At 38.1% G+C, this 17,298-nt stretch overlaps 1 protein-coding gene across 4 annotated transcripts in view; it reads left to right on the forward strand.

The window, feature by feature from the left end:
• The window catches only part of TTC28 (tetratricopeptide repeat domain 28), a 581,747-nt gene that overhangs the window by 29,186 nt on the left and 535,263 nt on the right, over positions 1-17,298 (forward strand). The window lies entirely within an intron of this gene.

Here is a 17,298-nt window from a genome sequence, read left to right on the forward strand (position 1 = left end):
ACTTTATTTCTTGAATTGAAGCTTTAGCTTCAATACAGATATTGTCTTTAGTTGAATTGCTTTGAATTTGCTTCATACATGTTAACCCAAGGGTTATTCAGAGATGTTGGAAGGCAGAATTTGTGTATCCCTTTTCTGCCTCTTTTCCTTCTGAGATCCCCTTCTTCCTTGGCTAAAGACTATGACTTTTTTGTGCTTCAGTAGTCTAATTCCACAGGCCAGAGAGACAGCACTCTTGTCCTGCTCACCTGCAATCAGCACTTCATCTCTGCACCCTGAAAATGGAAACTCATTTCACAACTTTCTTCCTCCAGGATCCACCTGCTTCTCATTACTCTCCAGTGCTTTCAGTGGTCACATTTCCCCATTTATTTCTTGCTATTCTGCTGACAGACCTGCTCTTGTTGATCCACTCATTTCCCTTTTCTTTTTGTTTACGCCAGGCTTTATGCCTGGGGTTTTTGTCCCTGCTGCCATGGGAACTCAAAGAGTGGGACTAGACTGAAGCAACCTACTATTTTTGGGGTACATAAGTGAAAGTTGCTCAGTTGTGTCTGACTCTTTGTGACCCCATGGACTGTATGGAATTCTCCAGGCCAGAATACTGGAGTGGGTAGCTGGTTCCTTCTCCAGGGGATCTTCCCAATCCAGGGATCAAACCCAGGTCTCCCACATTGCAGGCAGATTCTTTACCAGCTGAGCCACCAAGGAAGCCAATTGGGCTACATAGAATAGGTCCAACTCAACTCTTATTTTAAAAAATTCAATTCAGTTCAGTTGCTCAGTTGTGTCTGACTCTTTGCAACCTTCCCTGTCTGTCGCCAACTTGCAGAGTTTACTCAAACTCATGTCCATTGAGTCGGTGTTGCCATCCAGCCATCTCATCCTCTGTCGTCCTCTTCTGCCTTCAGTTTTTCCCAGCATCAGTGTCTTTTCAAATGAATCAGTTCTTCACATCAGGTGGCCAAAGTATTGGAGTTTCAGCTGCAGCATCAGTCCTTCCAATGAATATTTAGGACTGATTTCCTTTAAGATGGACTTAAAGTTGGATGAAAGTGAAAAGTGAAAGTGATCTCCTTGCAGTCCAAGGGACTCTCAAGAGTCTTCTCCAACACCACAGTTCAAAAGCATCAATTCTTCGGCACTCAGCTTTCTTCACAGTCCAACTCTCACATCCATACGTGACTACTGGAAAAACCATAGCTTTGACTAGATGGACCTTTGTTGGCAAAGAATTGTGTCTGCTTTTTAATATGCTGTCTAGGTTGGTCACAACTTTTCTTCCAAGGAGTATGCGTCTTTTAATTTCATGGCTGCAGTCACCATCTGTAGTGATTTTGAAGCCCCCCAAAATTAAGTCTGTCACTGTTTCCACTGTTTCCCCATCTATTTGCTATGAAGTGATGGGACCAGATGCCATGATCTTCATTTTCTGAATGTTGAGTTTCAAGCCAACTTTTTCACTCTCCTCAAGAGGCTTTTTAGTTCTTCACTTTCTACCGTAAGGGTTGTGTCATCTGCACATCTGAGGTTATTGATGTTTCTCCTGGCAATCTTGATTCCAGCTTGCGCTTCCTCCAGCCCAGCGTTTCTCATGATGTACTCTGCATATAAGTTAAATAAGCAGGGTGACAATATATAGCTTTGATAGACTCGTTTTCCTATTTGGAACCAGTCTGTTGTTCCATGTCCACTTCTAACTGTTGCTTCCTGACCTGCATATAGGTTTCTCAAGAGGCAGGTTAGGTGGTCTGGTATTCCCATCTCTTTCAGAATTTTCTACAGTTTATTGTGATCCACACAGTCAAAGGCTTTGGCATAGTCAATGAAGCAGAAATAGATGTTGTTCTGAAACTCTCTTGCTTTTTTGATGATCCAGCGGATGTTGGCAATTTGATATCTGGTTCCTCTGCCTTTTCTAAAACCAGCTTGAACATCTGGAAGTTTATGGTTCACATATTGCTGAAGCCTGGCTTGGAGAATTTTGAGCCCAATGGCACCCCACTCCAGTACTCTTGCCTGGAAAATCCCATGGACGGAGGAACCTGGTAGGCTGCAGTCCATGGGGTCGCTAGGAGTCGGACATGACTGAGCGACTTCACTTTCACTTTTCACTTTCATGCACTGGAGAAGGAAATGGCAACCCACTCCAGTGTTCTTGCCTGGAGAATCCCAGGGACGGGGGAGCCTGGTGGACTGCCGTCTATGGGGTCACACAGAGTCGGACACGACTGAAGTGACTTAGCTTAGCTTAGCTTAGCTTACTAGCGTGTGAGATGAGTGCAATTGTGCGGAGGTTTGAGCATTCTTCAGCATTGCCTTTTTTTGGGATTGGAATGAAAACTGACCTTTTCCAGTCCTGTGGCCACTGCTGAGTTTTCCAAATTTCCTGGCATATTGAGTGCAGCACTCTCACAGCATCATCTTTTAGGATTTGAAATAGCTCAACTGGAATTCCATCGCCTCCACTAGCTTTGTTTGTAGTGATGCTTCGTAAGGCTCACTTGACTTCACATTCCAGGATGTCTGGCTCTAGGTTGGTGATCACACCATCGTGATTATCTGCGTTGTGAAGCTCTTTTTTGTATAGTTCTCCTGTGTATTCTTGCCACCTCTTCTTAATATTTTCTGCTTCCGTTAGGTCCATACCATTTCTGTCCTTTATTGTGCCTATCTTTGCATGAAATGTTCCCTTGGTATCTTTAATTTTCTTGAAGAGATCTCTAGTCTTTCCCATTCTGTTGTTTTCCTCTATTTCTTTGCATTGATTGCTGAGGAAGGCTTTTTTTATCTCTCCTTGCTGTTCTTTGGAACTCTGGATTCAAATGGGTATATCTTTTCTTTTCTCCTTTGCCTTTCATTTTTGTTCTATTCACAGCTATTTGTAAGGCCTCCTCAGACAAACATTTTGCCTTTTTGCATTTCTTTTTCTTGGGTATGGTCTTGATCCCTGCCTCCTGTGTAATGTCACGAGCCTCTGTCCATAGTTCTTCAGGCACCCTATCAGATCTAATCCCTTGAATCTGTTTCTCACTTCCACTGTATAATCGTAAGAGATTTGATTTATGTCATACCTAAATGGTCTAGTGGTTTTCCCTTTTTCTTCAATTTAAGTTTGAATTTGGCAATAAGGAGTTCATGATCTGAGCCACAGTCAACTCCCAGTCTTGATTTTGCTGACTGGATAGAACTTCCCCATTTTTGGCTGCAAAGAATGTAATCAATCTGATTTTGGTATTGACGATCTGGTGATGTCCATGTGTAGAGTCTTCTCTTATGTTGTTGGAAGAGAGTGTTTGCTATGACTAGTGTGTTCTCTTGGCAAAACTCTTATTAGCCTTTGCCCTGCTTCATTTTGTACTCCAAGGCGAAATTTGCCTGTTACTCCAGTTATTTCTTGACTTCTTATTTTTGCATTCCAGTTCCCTATAATGAAAATGACATCTTTTTTGGGTGTTAATTCTAAAAGGTCTTGTAGGTCTTCATAGAACCATTCAACATCAGCTTCTTCAGCGTTACTGGTTGGGGCATAGACTTGGATTACTCTGATATTGAATGGATTGCCTTCGAAACGAACAGAGATCATTTTGTCGTTTTTTGAGATCGCATCCAAGTACTGTATTTCGGACTCTCTTGTCGACTATGATGGCTACTCCATTTCTTCTAAGGGATTCCTGCCTACAGTGGTAGATATAATGGTCATCTTCGTTAAATTCACCCATTGCAGTGCATTTTAGTTCACTCATTCCTAAAATATAGGTGTTCACTCTTGCTATTTCCTGTTAGACCACTTCCAATTTGCCTTGATTCATAGACCTAACATTCCAGGTTCCTATGCAATATTGCTGTTTGCAGCATCAGACTTTACTTCCATCACCAGTCACATCCACAACTGGGTGGTGTTTTTGCTTTGGCTCCGTCTCCTCATTCTTTCTGGAGTTATTTCTCCACTGATCTCCAGTAGCATACTGGGCACCCACCAACCGGGGGAGTTTGTTAATTTACAATGCTGTGTTAGTTTCAAGTGTGTATGTATGTATTCATATATTCTTTTTCATTCTTTTTCCATTTTTCCATTATAGGTTTTTACAAGATATTGAGTATAGTTCCCTGTGCTATACAGTAAATTCTTTTTGTGTATAGTAGTGTGTATATGTTAATCCCAAACTCCTAATTTATCCCCCACTTCCCCCTGCTATCCCTTTTAGTAACCATAAGTTTGTTTTTTATGTCTATGAGTTGATTTCTATTTTATAAATAAGTTCATTTATGTCTTTTTTTTTTAGATTCCACATATAAGTGATATCATATGATACTTGTATTTTCTCTGTCTGACTTAATTCACTTAGTATCATAATCTCTAGGCCCAGCCATGTTGCTGCAGATGACATGACTTCATTCTTTTTTATGGTTGTCAACTCTTAGTTTTTCCTGGAAACCGCAATGAGCTTATGTAAATGTACCATTCACTGAGTCCTGCTAACGTCACTTACTTGTTTTTATTGTTATATAGACTTATCACTTGAATGTATCTGTCTTAAATTAGCTTGAAAATTCCTTGAAAGTTTGTTGTTTATTTATCTTACAGCCCTAACATTGCTGTGCACTTTAAAAAAATATTAAAAAATTTTTTTTATTTATTCATTTATTGGCTACACAGGTTCTTGTTGCTGTGTGAGGCTTTTTTCTATTTGCAGGAAGTTGGGCTAGTCTTTGTTGTGATGCATGGGCTCCTCATTGTGGTGGCTTCTCTTGTTGAGGAGCACAGGCTCTAGATCACGGGCTCAGTAGTTGTGATGCACAGGCTTAGTTGCCCAGAGGCATGTGGAATCTTCCTGTATCAGGGATTGAACCTGTGTCCCCTGCATTGGCAGGCAGATTCTTAACCACCAGACCACTAGGGAAGTGCAACTATGCACTTTTTTTTAAGCCTCAATGTTAAAATCAAAGAGAAAATTAGGAGGCATAATTGTGTGTGTGTGTGTGTGTTTGAAGACTTCCAAGGATGCGGTTGTCACAGACCATAAACTTGATGTTTAGAAATTCTTTTAATCATTAGCTGAAGACCTCAGTAGTTTTAGTCTACTTTTTAATCTGTTCTGGAAGCAATCTTTCTTTCAAATCTACCACATTAAAACCTTTTGTATGTTTAGTGAGATAGCTTCGTATAATGGAAACAGCACATACAGGTACTCATTGCTTTGCGTGGTAGCACAGTACCTTAGAGATGACTGTGAAGGCTGAAAAATCTTTCAGTGTGATCATTGCAGCAGTTTTGATTGTTCTGTGACCTTTGCAAGTTTTTATCAAAATTTTAAAAACTCTTATTGTAGATTATAAATATATAAGGAAAGGAAAATATTAAATATTAAAGTATTTAAAAACTAGTATTCAGTGCCTGTGATTTAAAACATTAAGGATTTGTTTTATTTTTGTATTAAAAACTTACCCAGAGTTATTTGAACAGTGCTTACTGCCTTCTCATCATGTAATTTACGATACAGCGTGAGCAAATGTCAATGACAATATGCCTTGGCAAACTGTCATACTCCTTTGTAATTTTACATCAGCTTCTACTGTTTCAATCTTTGTGCTTTCAGTTTTGTGAAATATCTTTGAAAATTCCTGTAATTCCAATAATTTTGCCAGCATCACTTTCTCTGGAACATATTCAGCTTTTTTGTCACAATTAGTTTCTTCATTTATGTCCATAAGTTCATTGTCCTAAGTTCTTCTGACTGAATTGCTGGAATGGTAGACATGTCAGCATCCCCACAGTCAGCTGTTCTTCTATATCTTTCTTTATATTTGATTTCAGTTTTACCTTCAGTGTTGTTGTTTTTTCTTTCTTTGATGCACTCATATTTGTTGGTCAGTTCTCTTTTGAGACTGTCCATATGGATTTATCACTGGAAGATAAGGAGGCAGCATAACTGCTTCTTTGCTGTTTGTATATGAGCTGAATAACAGATTTGCAGTGACCAATACAGACTTTTTATTTATTTATTTATATAATTTGGCTATGCTGGATCTTTAATTGCAGCATCCAAAATCTTAGTTGTAGCATGTGGGATCTAGTTCCCTGACCAGGGATTGAACCTGGACCCCCTGCATTGGGAGCGTGGAGTCTTAGCTATTGGACCACCAGGAAAGTCTCTCTGATAGACTTTGAAACAAATCATGTTTGGTCAGTAATGATGATGCATGTCTTTTTATTATGTAGCAATTGTGTACTGAAGAGCTAGCAGTGGAGTTTGTGCTTTTATGCATTTACTCACAGTTAACATACCATGGTGATGCCAGTGATGCCATCACTGACTCAGTGGATGTGAGTTTGAGCCAGTTCTGGGAGTTGGTGATCTACAGGGAAGCCTGGTGTGCTGCAGTCCATGGGGTCGCAGAGTCCAACACGACTGAGTGACTGAACTGAATATACCATGGTATGTGAAACTCGAACTGCATTATTAGGAAACTGGTGTTATTTAACTGTGGTAACTGAAATTCATATATATTGAAGCATGTGAAATAGAGGCTGCTGGTTCTTTGGTAAGACCTGAGTTTTTTCTCCTTATATGTTGCTTTTCCTCCATAAGCCCTAGTTTTCCTATTATAAACTGGGTTAATATCACAAACCTTGAAGGGTTGTATTGAAGATTAAATAAAATAATGTTAAGCATTTAGCACAGAGTTTCTCATATATAGGTAATTTAATACATGATAGTTGTAAATGATGATGGTGCTAACTACCATCATCATGCTATAATTGTTCCGTATTTGTACGCATACAGTTTTTAGTCAAACTACCCAATTCTTTTTTGAGCATTTTTCTTCCCCTTATAATAATCTCAGAAATCTTCTGAGTCCTCTCAGTTTCTGCTGATCATTTTTTTAAAAGTATGATGCCACATGGATGAGATGTTCCATTAAGATACATGTATTACAGAGGGAAGAGGGAGACTTTTTTTCACCACATATATAAGACGTATGCTCTCTTTTGAATAACTTATCAGATCCTATTGTTCTTTTATATGTGTGCCATATTTTATTTTGACTCAACAAATATCTATTAGACATTTGCTATATAGGTAAGCATTGTTCTTCTACTGTCTTCTCTGATAAGAGTCTTTAGTTGATTTATCTTAAAAAATTTGCATATGGACATTTTTCATTATTTTGATATTCTACTTCTTATCCATGATTAAAAAAAAAAAGAATAGGGATTTCTCTGGCAGTCCAATGATTAAGACATCACGCTTCACTACAGGGTGCATGGGTTTGATCCTTGGTCAGGAAATTGAGATCCCACGTGGCATGGCCAAAATACCAAAAAGAGAATGTATTGATGATCTAGACTTGTATTTGCTACCTTTTGCTTTGTAACAAATCACTGTAAAACTTAGTGGTTTAAAATAAGAACCATTTATTTAACTCAAGATTCTGTAAGTCAGCTGGGTGGCTCTTTTGGTCTGGGCCAACCCAACTCATTTCCACTGGACTTGCTCATGTGTTCAAGGTCAACTAGGGATTTGACTGGTGGTTGAATAATCTGAAACTGTCTCATTTACATTTCTTACAGCTAGAATGCTGTTAGCTGGGAAACAGTAGTAACTGGGCCATGTGTCTCTTATCATCCAGCAGATTTTCATGGACTTCTTCACATGGTAGTTGTAGGATTCCAAGAACTGCAAGAAAGTGGAAGCACTGGAACACAAGCAGTTTTGAGTCTGTTTTCACCTTTGCTGTTTTCCCATTGGTCAGAGCAGCTCACATGATCAAGCCCAGACCCACTGTAAGAGGGGATTACCTAAAGGCATATTTAGAAAGGGAAGAATTTTTGGCCATCCTTGTGATTTACCTCTGTATTCTTTGCCAAGTCTGTACAATATGGTACATATTTATGTACCCTCATTCCTAAAATGTCATATCCCTTGTAAAAATACTTATTTTTAATTGAAGGATAATTGCTTTACAAAGTCGTGTTTGTTTCTGCCATACAACAATGTGAATCAGCCATAAGTATATATAAAACCCCTCCCTCCTACCCCCCACCCCTCTATCCCATCCTTCTAGGTCATCACAGGGCAGCAGGCTGAGCTGCCTGTGTTACACAGCAGTTTCCCACTAGCTATCTATTTTACACATGGTAATGTGTGTGTTTGAATGTCAATTTATCCTACCCTCTGCCCTCGCTGTGTCTACAAGTTTGTTTTCTCCATCTGCATCTCTATTCCTGCCCTGGAAATAGATTCACTAGTACCATTTTTCTAGATCTATATCTATGCATTAATACAAGAAATTTTTTTCTTTCTGACTTACCATATCCCTTCTTAGTTGTATCTACTTTAGTTTGATTTCTTGCCCTTTATCTTTTTGTTTTGAAATTTTCTTGAATCACATCTTTTCAGACAAGTCAGTTGTGAAGTAGTTACTATCATTTTAGTGTGAATTGTGAGTTATGGAAATAGTTATATTCTTGAGGGGTTTGGTAGTTTTCCCATGGTATAACACTATATAAGGAAAAATTTCACAGTAAGAAACATAAATATCTCCTCTTTCTGTAAAGCTTTTTTCATATTTTCATGTATTGATTATACCTGATGCCAAAATCCTATCATCAGGTATAATACTCGATGACAGATTATTATACCTTATTTGTTAGGTGCTACACCTGATGACAGAGTTATAGGTAATAAAAAATGTTGAAAAATATTGTGGCCTTAAGTTTTCTTTTGGTTTACCTAAATTATAATAGTAGCAAAACATAATAGCTCTTCAGTTCAGTTCAGTTCAGTCGCTCAGTCGTATCTGACTCTTTGTGACCCCATGAATCGCAGCACACCAGGCCTCCCTGTCCATCACCAACTCCCGGAGTTCACTCAAACTCATGTCCATCGAGTCGGTGATGCCATCCAGCCATCTCATCCTCTGTTGTCCCCTTCTCCTCCTGCCCCCAATCCCTCCCAGCATCAGAGTCTTTTCCAATGAGTCAGCTCTTTGCATGAGGTGGCCAAAGTACTGGAGTTTCAGCTTTAGCATCAGTCCTTCCAAAGAACACTCAGGACTGATCTTCTTTAGAATGGACTGGTTGGGTCTTATTGGATGCTTATTTGCCAAAGGGTTGTCTGAATACTTTTGTGATATCAGTTTTACACTCAAAATAATCTTATGAAATAGATATTATTATCCCAACTTTGCAAAAGTGAATGTTTATATTCAGTGAGTGGTTAAATATTTTGTCCAAGACGTCCAGCTAGTAACTGAAAGAGTTAGACTTTAACCTGTCTGTCTGACCCTAAAGAATTTTTCCTTAATCAGTATACTGTAATAATTCTCTGGATAAAAGAGTTCATTAATTAAGGAATCTTAAGAGTTCAGAATTCTGTCTCAAGTTTTAACACTGATAGGTCCATATAATGTTGAGCTGACTATTCAGTTTCAGTTTCCTGTAGTATAAATCAGTCTGAGATTGCAATTTAATTGCCTTTTGCTTGTCATTACAAGTAAAAAAAAAAAAAAGATGTTTTAAATGACTTGGAGCTTAATAATAGAAATGCACAAAATGTTTTTAGGTATATTTTTATAGAATAATAGTATGCATTTATTGTACACATTAGTGCTTTTTATAATTTCAGTTCATTTCTTCAGCAAAACACACATTTATTGAACATTTCTGTGTGCTAGGCACCATTCTAAAGCTTGGTGATTCAAAAAGAACAAGGCTGTTACAACTAACATTCTAATGGGGAGATGCAGAAAATAAGGTGATAAATACATATATCAATGTTTGAAAGTGATAAATGCTTGGAAGACAACTTAAAACAGACTACACTAAAAGGGCTTCCCTGATAGCTCAGCTGATAAAGAATCCGCCTACAATGCAGGGGACTTGGGTTCGATTCCTGGGTTGGGAAGATCCCCTGGAGAAGGGAAAGGCTACCCACTCCAGAATTCTGGCCTGGAGAATTCCATGGACTGTATAGTCCATGGGGTCAGAAAGAGTCAGACATGACTGAGCAACTTTCACTTCACACTAAAAGGAAAGAGTACTGAGAAAGTAAATGACAGAATTATAGGAGAGTTTTGGGCAGGAGATGAGATTCAATGAGACCTGGAAGAACCAAATTTGAAGATTTGGGCTAAGTGCATTCTAGGCAGCATAAACAGTTAGTTTGAATTTGGTTAATGGGAGAAAATAGCCGAAACGTCAGTGGAGCACAGTGAACGAATGAATGAGGTGGAGACTGTAGGAGATGAAGTTGTTGGGGTGGCTAGGAGCCAGGTAATGTATAGCCTTGGCTTTTTAAACCATTGTAGGGCTTTAAGGTTTATTCAAAGATTGATAGGATGTGATTGAGAGATTTTAACTAGAGTGATAACAATTTATGGTCAGTCTAGTTAAAGGTTATGAGTATGTTTAATTTCTACATATCTGTGACTTTCCAAAATTTCTCCTGTTACTGATTTCAAATTTCATTCCATTGTGATACTTGGTATCATATCAATCATTTAAAATTTATTGAGGCTTGCTTTATAGCTTAGCATATCATCTTTCTCAAGAATGTTCCTCCTGCACTTGAGAACAATGTATATTCTGCTGTTGTTGAGAAGGGTGTTTTTTAGATGTTCATTAGGCCTAATTAGTTTATAGTATTGTTCAAGTCTTCTGTGGTCCTGTTCATTATTGGAAGTTTTGATGTCCTTAACTTAACTGTTAACAGTCCTTAACTGTTGAATTTTCTTTTTCTCCCTTCATTTCTATTAGTTTGTTTCATGTATTTTGGGGGCTCTGTTGTTTGGTGTTAATATTTTTATGATTTTATGTCTTTCTGAAAGATTGATCATTTTGTCATAAAATATCCTTGGTCTGTAGTAACAATTTTTGCTGTAAAATCTATTTTGTCTAATATTAATATAGCACCATTTCTATTTTGGTTGCTGCTTACATGATGTATCTTTCCCCATACTTTTCCTTTCAACTTGTTACTTTGAAACTAACATGAGTGTCTTGTAGATAGTCTATGACTATATCATGGTTTTGTTTTTTAGTAACAATCTATTCTGCCAATCCCTCTCCTTTGATTGTAGTGTCTAATTCATTTATATTTAATGTAACTGCTGAAAAGGTAAGGTTTATACCTGTTTTTTATATGTTTTCTATATGACTTTTTAAATGTCTTATTTTTTTGTGTGTCTTTTTTTCTGTTCTTCTCTTCCTGCATGACTTCCTTTTTTATGTTAAATATTTTCTTAAGTACCATTTATATTTCCTTTTTTTTTCTGTATATATTTTTATATTTTATATTTATATATTTTTACTATATATATTTTCAGTTATTTTCCTGGTGGTTGCCCTAGGAGTTATAATTAACATCTTTATTTAAAACAATATAGTTTGAATTTATATAAATTTTAATTTCAAAAGTATATGAAACTTTGCTATGATATAGCTTCATTCCTTTCTCCTTCCTTTATGCTATTTGTTGTCCTACAAATGAGATCTTTATATATTATAATATATATAAAGCATAATCAGCAAAATCTTATAATTGTTACTTTATGCCATTGTCTTTTAAATGAAACAATTTCTACTTCTTAATTGGTATTCTGTTTTCGGTGAGACATTGTGCTCAGGCTTTCCTTTAATTTTTTTTTTTTCTTTAATTCCTTTGACATGGTTTTCTTTAGTACTTTGAATATGTTTATCAGTTCAGTTCAGTCGCTCAGTAGTGTCCGACTTTTTGCGACCCCATGAATCGCAGCACGCCAGGCCTCCCTGTCTATCACCAACTCCTGGATTTCACTCAGACTCAGATCCATCGAGTCAGTGATGCCATCCAGCCATCTCATCCTCTGTCGTCCCCTTCTCCTCCTGCCCCCAATCCCTCCCAGCATCAGAGTTTTTTCCAGTGAGTCAACTCTTCACATGAGGTGGCCAAAGTACTGGAGTTTCAGCTTCAGCATCAGTGCTTCCAAAGAAATCGCAGGACTGATCTCCTTCAGAATGGACTGGTTGGATCTCCTTGCAGTCCAAGGGACTCTCAAGAGTCTTCTCCAGCACCACAGTTCAAAAGCATCAATTCTTTGGCGCTCAGCCTTCTTCACAGTCCAACTCTCACATCCATACATGACTACTGGAAAAACCATAGCCTTGACTAGATGGACCTTTGTTGGCAAAGTAATGTCTTTGCTTTTGAATATGTTATCTAGGTTGGTCATAACTTTCCTTCCAAGGAGTAAGCGTCTTTGAATTTCATGGCTGCAGTCACCATCTGCAGTGATTTTGGAGCCCAGAAAAATAAAGTCTGACACTGTTTCCACTGTTTCCCCATCTATTTCCCATGAAGTGGTGGGACCGGATGCCATGATCTTCGTTTTCTGAATGTTGAGCTTTAAGCCAACTTTTTCACTCTCCTCTTTCACTTTCATCAAGAGGCTCTTTAGTTCTTCTTCACTTTCTGCCATAAGGGTGGTGTCATCTGCATATCTGAGGTTATTGATATTTCTTCCGGCAATCTTGATTCTAGCTTGTGCTTCTTCCAGCCCAGCGTTTCTCATGATGTATTCTGCATATAAGTTAAATAAGCAGGGTGACAATATACAGCCTTGACGTACTCCTTTTTCTATTTGGAACCAGTCTGTTGTTCCATGTCCACTTCTAACTGTTGCTTCCTGACCTGCATATAGGTTTCTCAAGAGGCAGGTCAGGTGGTCTGGTATTCCAATCTCTTTCAGAATTTTCCACAGTTTATTGTGATCCACACAGTTAAAGGCTTTGGCGTAGTCAATAAAGCAGAAATAGATGTTTTTCTGGAACTCTCTTGCTTTTTCCGTGATCCAGCAGATGTTGGCAATTTGATCTCTGTTTCCTCTGCCTTTTCTAAAACCAGCTTGAACATCTGGAAGTTCACGGTTCATGTACTGCTGAAGCCTGGCTTGGAGAATTTTGAGCATTACTTTACTAGCGTGTGAGATGTTTATCAGATCAGATCAGTCCCTCAGTCGTGTCTGACTCTTTGCGACCCCATGAATCGCAGCACGCCAGGCCTCCCTGTCCATCACCAACTCCTGGAGTTCACTCAGACTCCCGTCCATTGAGTCAGTGATGCCATCCAGTCATCTCATCCTCTGTCGTCCCCTTCTCCTCTTGCCCCTAATCCCTCCCAGCATCAGAGTCTTTTCCAATGAGTCAACTCTTTGCATGAGGTGGCCAAAGTACTGGAGTTTCAGCTTTAGCATCATTCCTTCCAAAGAAATCCTGGGGCTGATCTCCTTCAGAATGGACTGGTTGGATCTCCTTGCAGTCCAAGGGACTCTCAAGAGTCTTCTCCAACATCACAGTTCAAAAGCATCAATTCTTCGGCGCTCAGCCTTCTTCACAGTCCAACTCTCACATCCATACATGACCACAGGAAAAACCATAGCCTTGACTGGACGAACCTTTGTTGGTAAAATAATGTCTCTGCTTTTGAATATGCTATCTAGGTTGGTCATAACTTTCCTTCCAAGGTAGTGCTGGCTTAAAGTTTTTGTCTCCTAAGTCCAATATCTGGGTTTCCTCAGGGACAGATTCTATTTTTTCTTTTTTGGGCAGTGTATGGGTCATACCTGCCTGTTTCTTTATGTATCTCATAATTTTTTTGCTGAAACATGTACTTTTTAAGTAGTAATATATTGTAGCAAGGGGCTTCCTAGGTGGTGCTAGTGGTAAAGAACCCGCCTGCCAATGCAGAAAACAATCCCTAGGTCGGGGAGATCGCCCCGAGGAGGAAATGGCAACCCATTCCATTATGCTTGCCTGGAGAATTCCATGGACAGAAGAGCCTGGTTGGGCTATAGTCCATAGGGTCTCAAAGAGTCCGGTGCAGCTGAAGTGACCTAGCACACATACATATTGTAGCAACTTTGAAAACCATAGTATTCCTTGTCCCCAGGCCTGGGCTTATTGATTGTTGTTGTTGCCTTTTGTGAGTTAGTGACTTTCCTGAACTAATTTTTTAAAGTCATGTGTAGCTGATGAAAGTTTCTGCCTGGCTAGCTGTTGATTGAATAGAAATTCCTTGTATGTCTTGAACCAATAATTCTCCCAGCCTATGAAGAGTTCTCTCTGTGTGTGGGGCATACTTTGAACATTCTGGCAACTTGCAACGCTGTCTTAGCCTTCACTTCCTGCTTGTGTAAAACCTCAAGTTCAGCCAGAGGTAAGAGATTAGAATCATTCTCAGGTCTTTCTTGGGCATTCACATTCCTAGATTTCTAAGAATATTTTGGAGCTTTTCAGGGCCTCCTATGAACATCTAATTTTCCAGATTTTTCTTTATCTCGTTTACGCGTTTGTATTACTTCTTCAGGCAGCTGTTATGTTAAGCTATTGTCACTGATTTTGTTTGACACATGCGCTGAGGCGAGGGCTGTTTGTACTGAATTATCTCTGAGTCAGGTCAAATAAAGTCTTAAGACTGTAGGTTTCTTAAGAAGCTGCCAAACAAGTCAGATAGTGGTAGGGATAGGGTGCTTGGAAAACTCCAAACCATTGGAGTTTACCCCCATCATTGGTTCCTAAGCTTCTGGTTTTCACAAGTATTGTGTTTGAGAGACTGCTTGGTTTTCACATCTACCATATAGTTGGGAGAAGAGGATAAAAATAGTGTAGGGTAAAACCTCACAAACTTGTTGTTCTTTGAGATTCAGCTGTTTTTCTTGAAGAAACACTTCTTGGGCTGCTGCATGTTGTTGGTTAATATCCAGAGTTCAAAGAAGTTGATTTTGAAAAGTTTTGCTAATGTTCTTGCTGCTTTTATGGAAAAGCAGAATTTTGGAAGTCTTATGATGCCATTTTGGAAGAGCTTCTTCATAATTTTCTTTATGGAAAAATGTAAAAGACCATTGTGAGAGAAATGGAAAGTAGGAGAGTGAAAGCAGAAGCAGGCAGACTGCTGACGATGCTAATTTGGACTAGAGTACTGGTGGTGAATGGAAAGAAACTGAGGGAATAAGCTTTGTAAAAACTCACTGATTGTCATAATTCTAAAGCTCTCCTTGATCCTTATAACAACCACCTGTTATAGGTGGTAAAGTTAAGTTCAGAAAGATTTAAGTAGTTTGCCTACTTTCAGAGTCAGAAAAAAAAAATCAGAATTAGAAATGCTATTTACCTGGCTTCAATTTTTTCCACATCTGTGCATTCTGTCTCATGACATTAAAATCAAAGTTATGAGTCAAATATTAAGTTCAGAATAAATATTTACAATAAAATAGACTGTCTTCCTTACTTAATTTCTTTGCATAATTTCATTCCTGCTTTTAAGGAAGTGCTGCTGCTGCTGCTAAGTCACTTCAGTCGTGTCTGATTCTGTGCAACCCCATAGATGGCAGCCCACCAGGCTCCCCTGTCCCTGCCATTCTCTAGGCAAGAACACTGGAGTGGGTTGCCATTTCCTTCTCCAATGCATGAAAGTGAAAAGTGAAAGTGAAGTCGCTCAGTCGTGTCCGACTCTTAGCGACCCCATGGACTGCAGCCCACCAGGCTCCTCCGTCCATGGGATTTTCGAGTACTGGAGTGGGGTGCCATTGCCTTCTCTGAGACTTTAGTTATTTGAAGTTTTTGGTGGACAGCTGGAATGATAATCAGGAAAGAGGAAGAATGTGACACTTGCCTTAAAGTTAAGTGGTCTCTATATTTACCATAAGTGAAATCCAACACAGTCAACTATTTCTTCTTTTAATGTTATTGATTACCAGAACAAATGTTGTTACCAATTTATCATGGTTTCTTGTTATTAATATATGCTGTTATTTCATATGTCTTTTTTTTTCCCCTCTGTGCGCAAGATGTTTATTAGGGAGTAGCCCAGGAGCAACCTTATACTCCTGGAAGGGAAGAGTTCGAAGAGGCAAGATGGCAGAGAGAAGACAAGCTGAGCTGAAGGCCTAAACTCATATGTCTTAAAACATGATTTTATGACAGACTTATTATTTGTATGCCATTGAAGCTGTATTTCAGGTATAGGTTAATCTGTAAGTTGTATGTTCATACATACATATTTTTCTTATTACAAAAGTAACTCAAAATTATTTTTGGAAAAATCTCAGACAGTAAAAATTATATTCCTCTCATTCCATTCCTTATCCTCCATTCCAGTTCTAGAGTTAACTGTTTTTATTCAATCTCAATATTTTGAGATATTTTATGATATATGTACAATTATACACACATACATGAATCCAGTTTAGTATTTTTGACTTTTTATTTAAGAAGAAGATAAAAATGTAGTAAGAGATGAGGTAGAGAGCTTGAGGGTTTTTGTGTTTTCCTGGGTACATGTGAAAAGGCACAAAGTAGTCTTTGTTTCTTTGTTCTAGAAAAGACTAGAGATGACAGACAAAAGTATATTTTCTAGTTGCTACCATTTAATTGGTAGCTTTTTATAGTTGTTGCTGAAGTGAGTTTTAAGCTCACTGGTCATTTATTTATACATTAAGTTTTTATTTTACTCTTGTTGATTTGAGATGAAAATTGCAGTTTTTTACTGAGAGGAATTTTTCTCATAAATGTGAGCCTGAGGTAATGCAGAGTACACAGCATCTCCTTGGAAACCAGACTTTCGTGGGATAGAACCAAGTACTTTTAAGATGGGTACTTTATCCTTAGGAGATGATTCAGGAAGTCTGGCAAGAAGGGAAGTCTTGCTGTAAAGGAAATTCAGGAAATGGGAACTTAGTTATTAAAGTCTCAGGTTTGTTTGTCATAATTCATTTCAAGAATGTTCTAATGACCAAGCTATAAACATATGGTAAGTAACAATTTCACTTCCAGCTCCTAGATGGTACGAATTTATCAGTAAGGAAAGGGAATGCATTGTTTTAAATGAATTGAAAATTTTACTATCATTTATACTTGACAGTTGATTGAACTGTAGATGTATGCTTTTTGGGAAATAGTATTCAAAATGTATTAGGACACTCAACTTTTCTGTTTCTCTTGTTTTGTAATAAAGGGTTGGTAGCATTTTTTATGTTAATGAAAAGAGAAAAACTATCCTAGGCGTTTCCACAATCATTTCAGAAAAATATTTTTCAATAGTCTCAAAGAAACATTTCCGATTAAAAGTTATGAAAGCAACTCAAACAATGGCAAGGAAGTGTTTTTCGAAAACTTTTTTTAAATGATAAGATTGTTAGATGACCAATATGTGTAAAAAAAAAAAAAAAAAAAGAATCTTTTTTTTGAAATTGAGGTATTACTACTACCAAAATTGGAAAATTCTTCTTATATTTGTGTTACTTTTTAGCAACACTGCA

This window comes from Bubalus bubalis, chromosome 17 (assembly GCF_019923935.1).
Source record: "Bubalus bubalis isolate 160015118507 breed Murrah chromosome 17, NDDB_SH_1, whole genome shotgun sequence".
NCBI classification, from domain to species: Eukaryota; Metazoa; Chordata; class Mammalia; order Artiodactyla; family Bovidae; genus Bubalus; species Bubalus bubalis.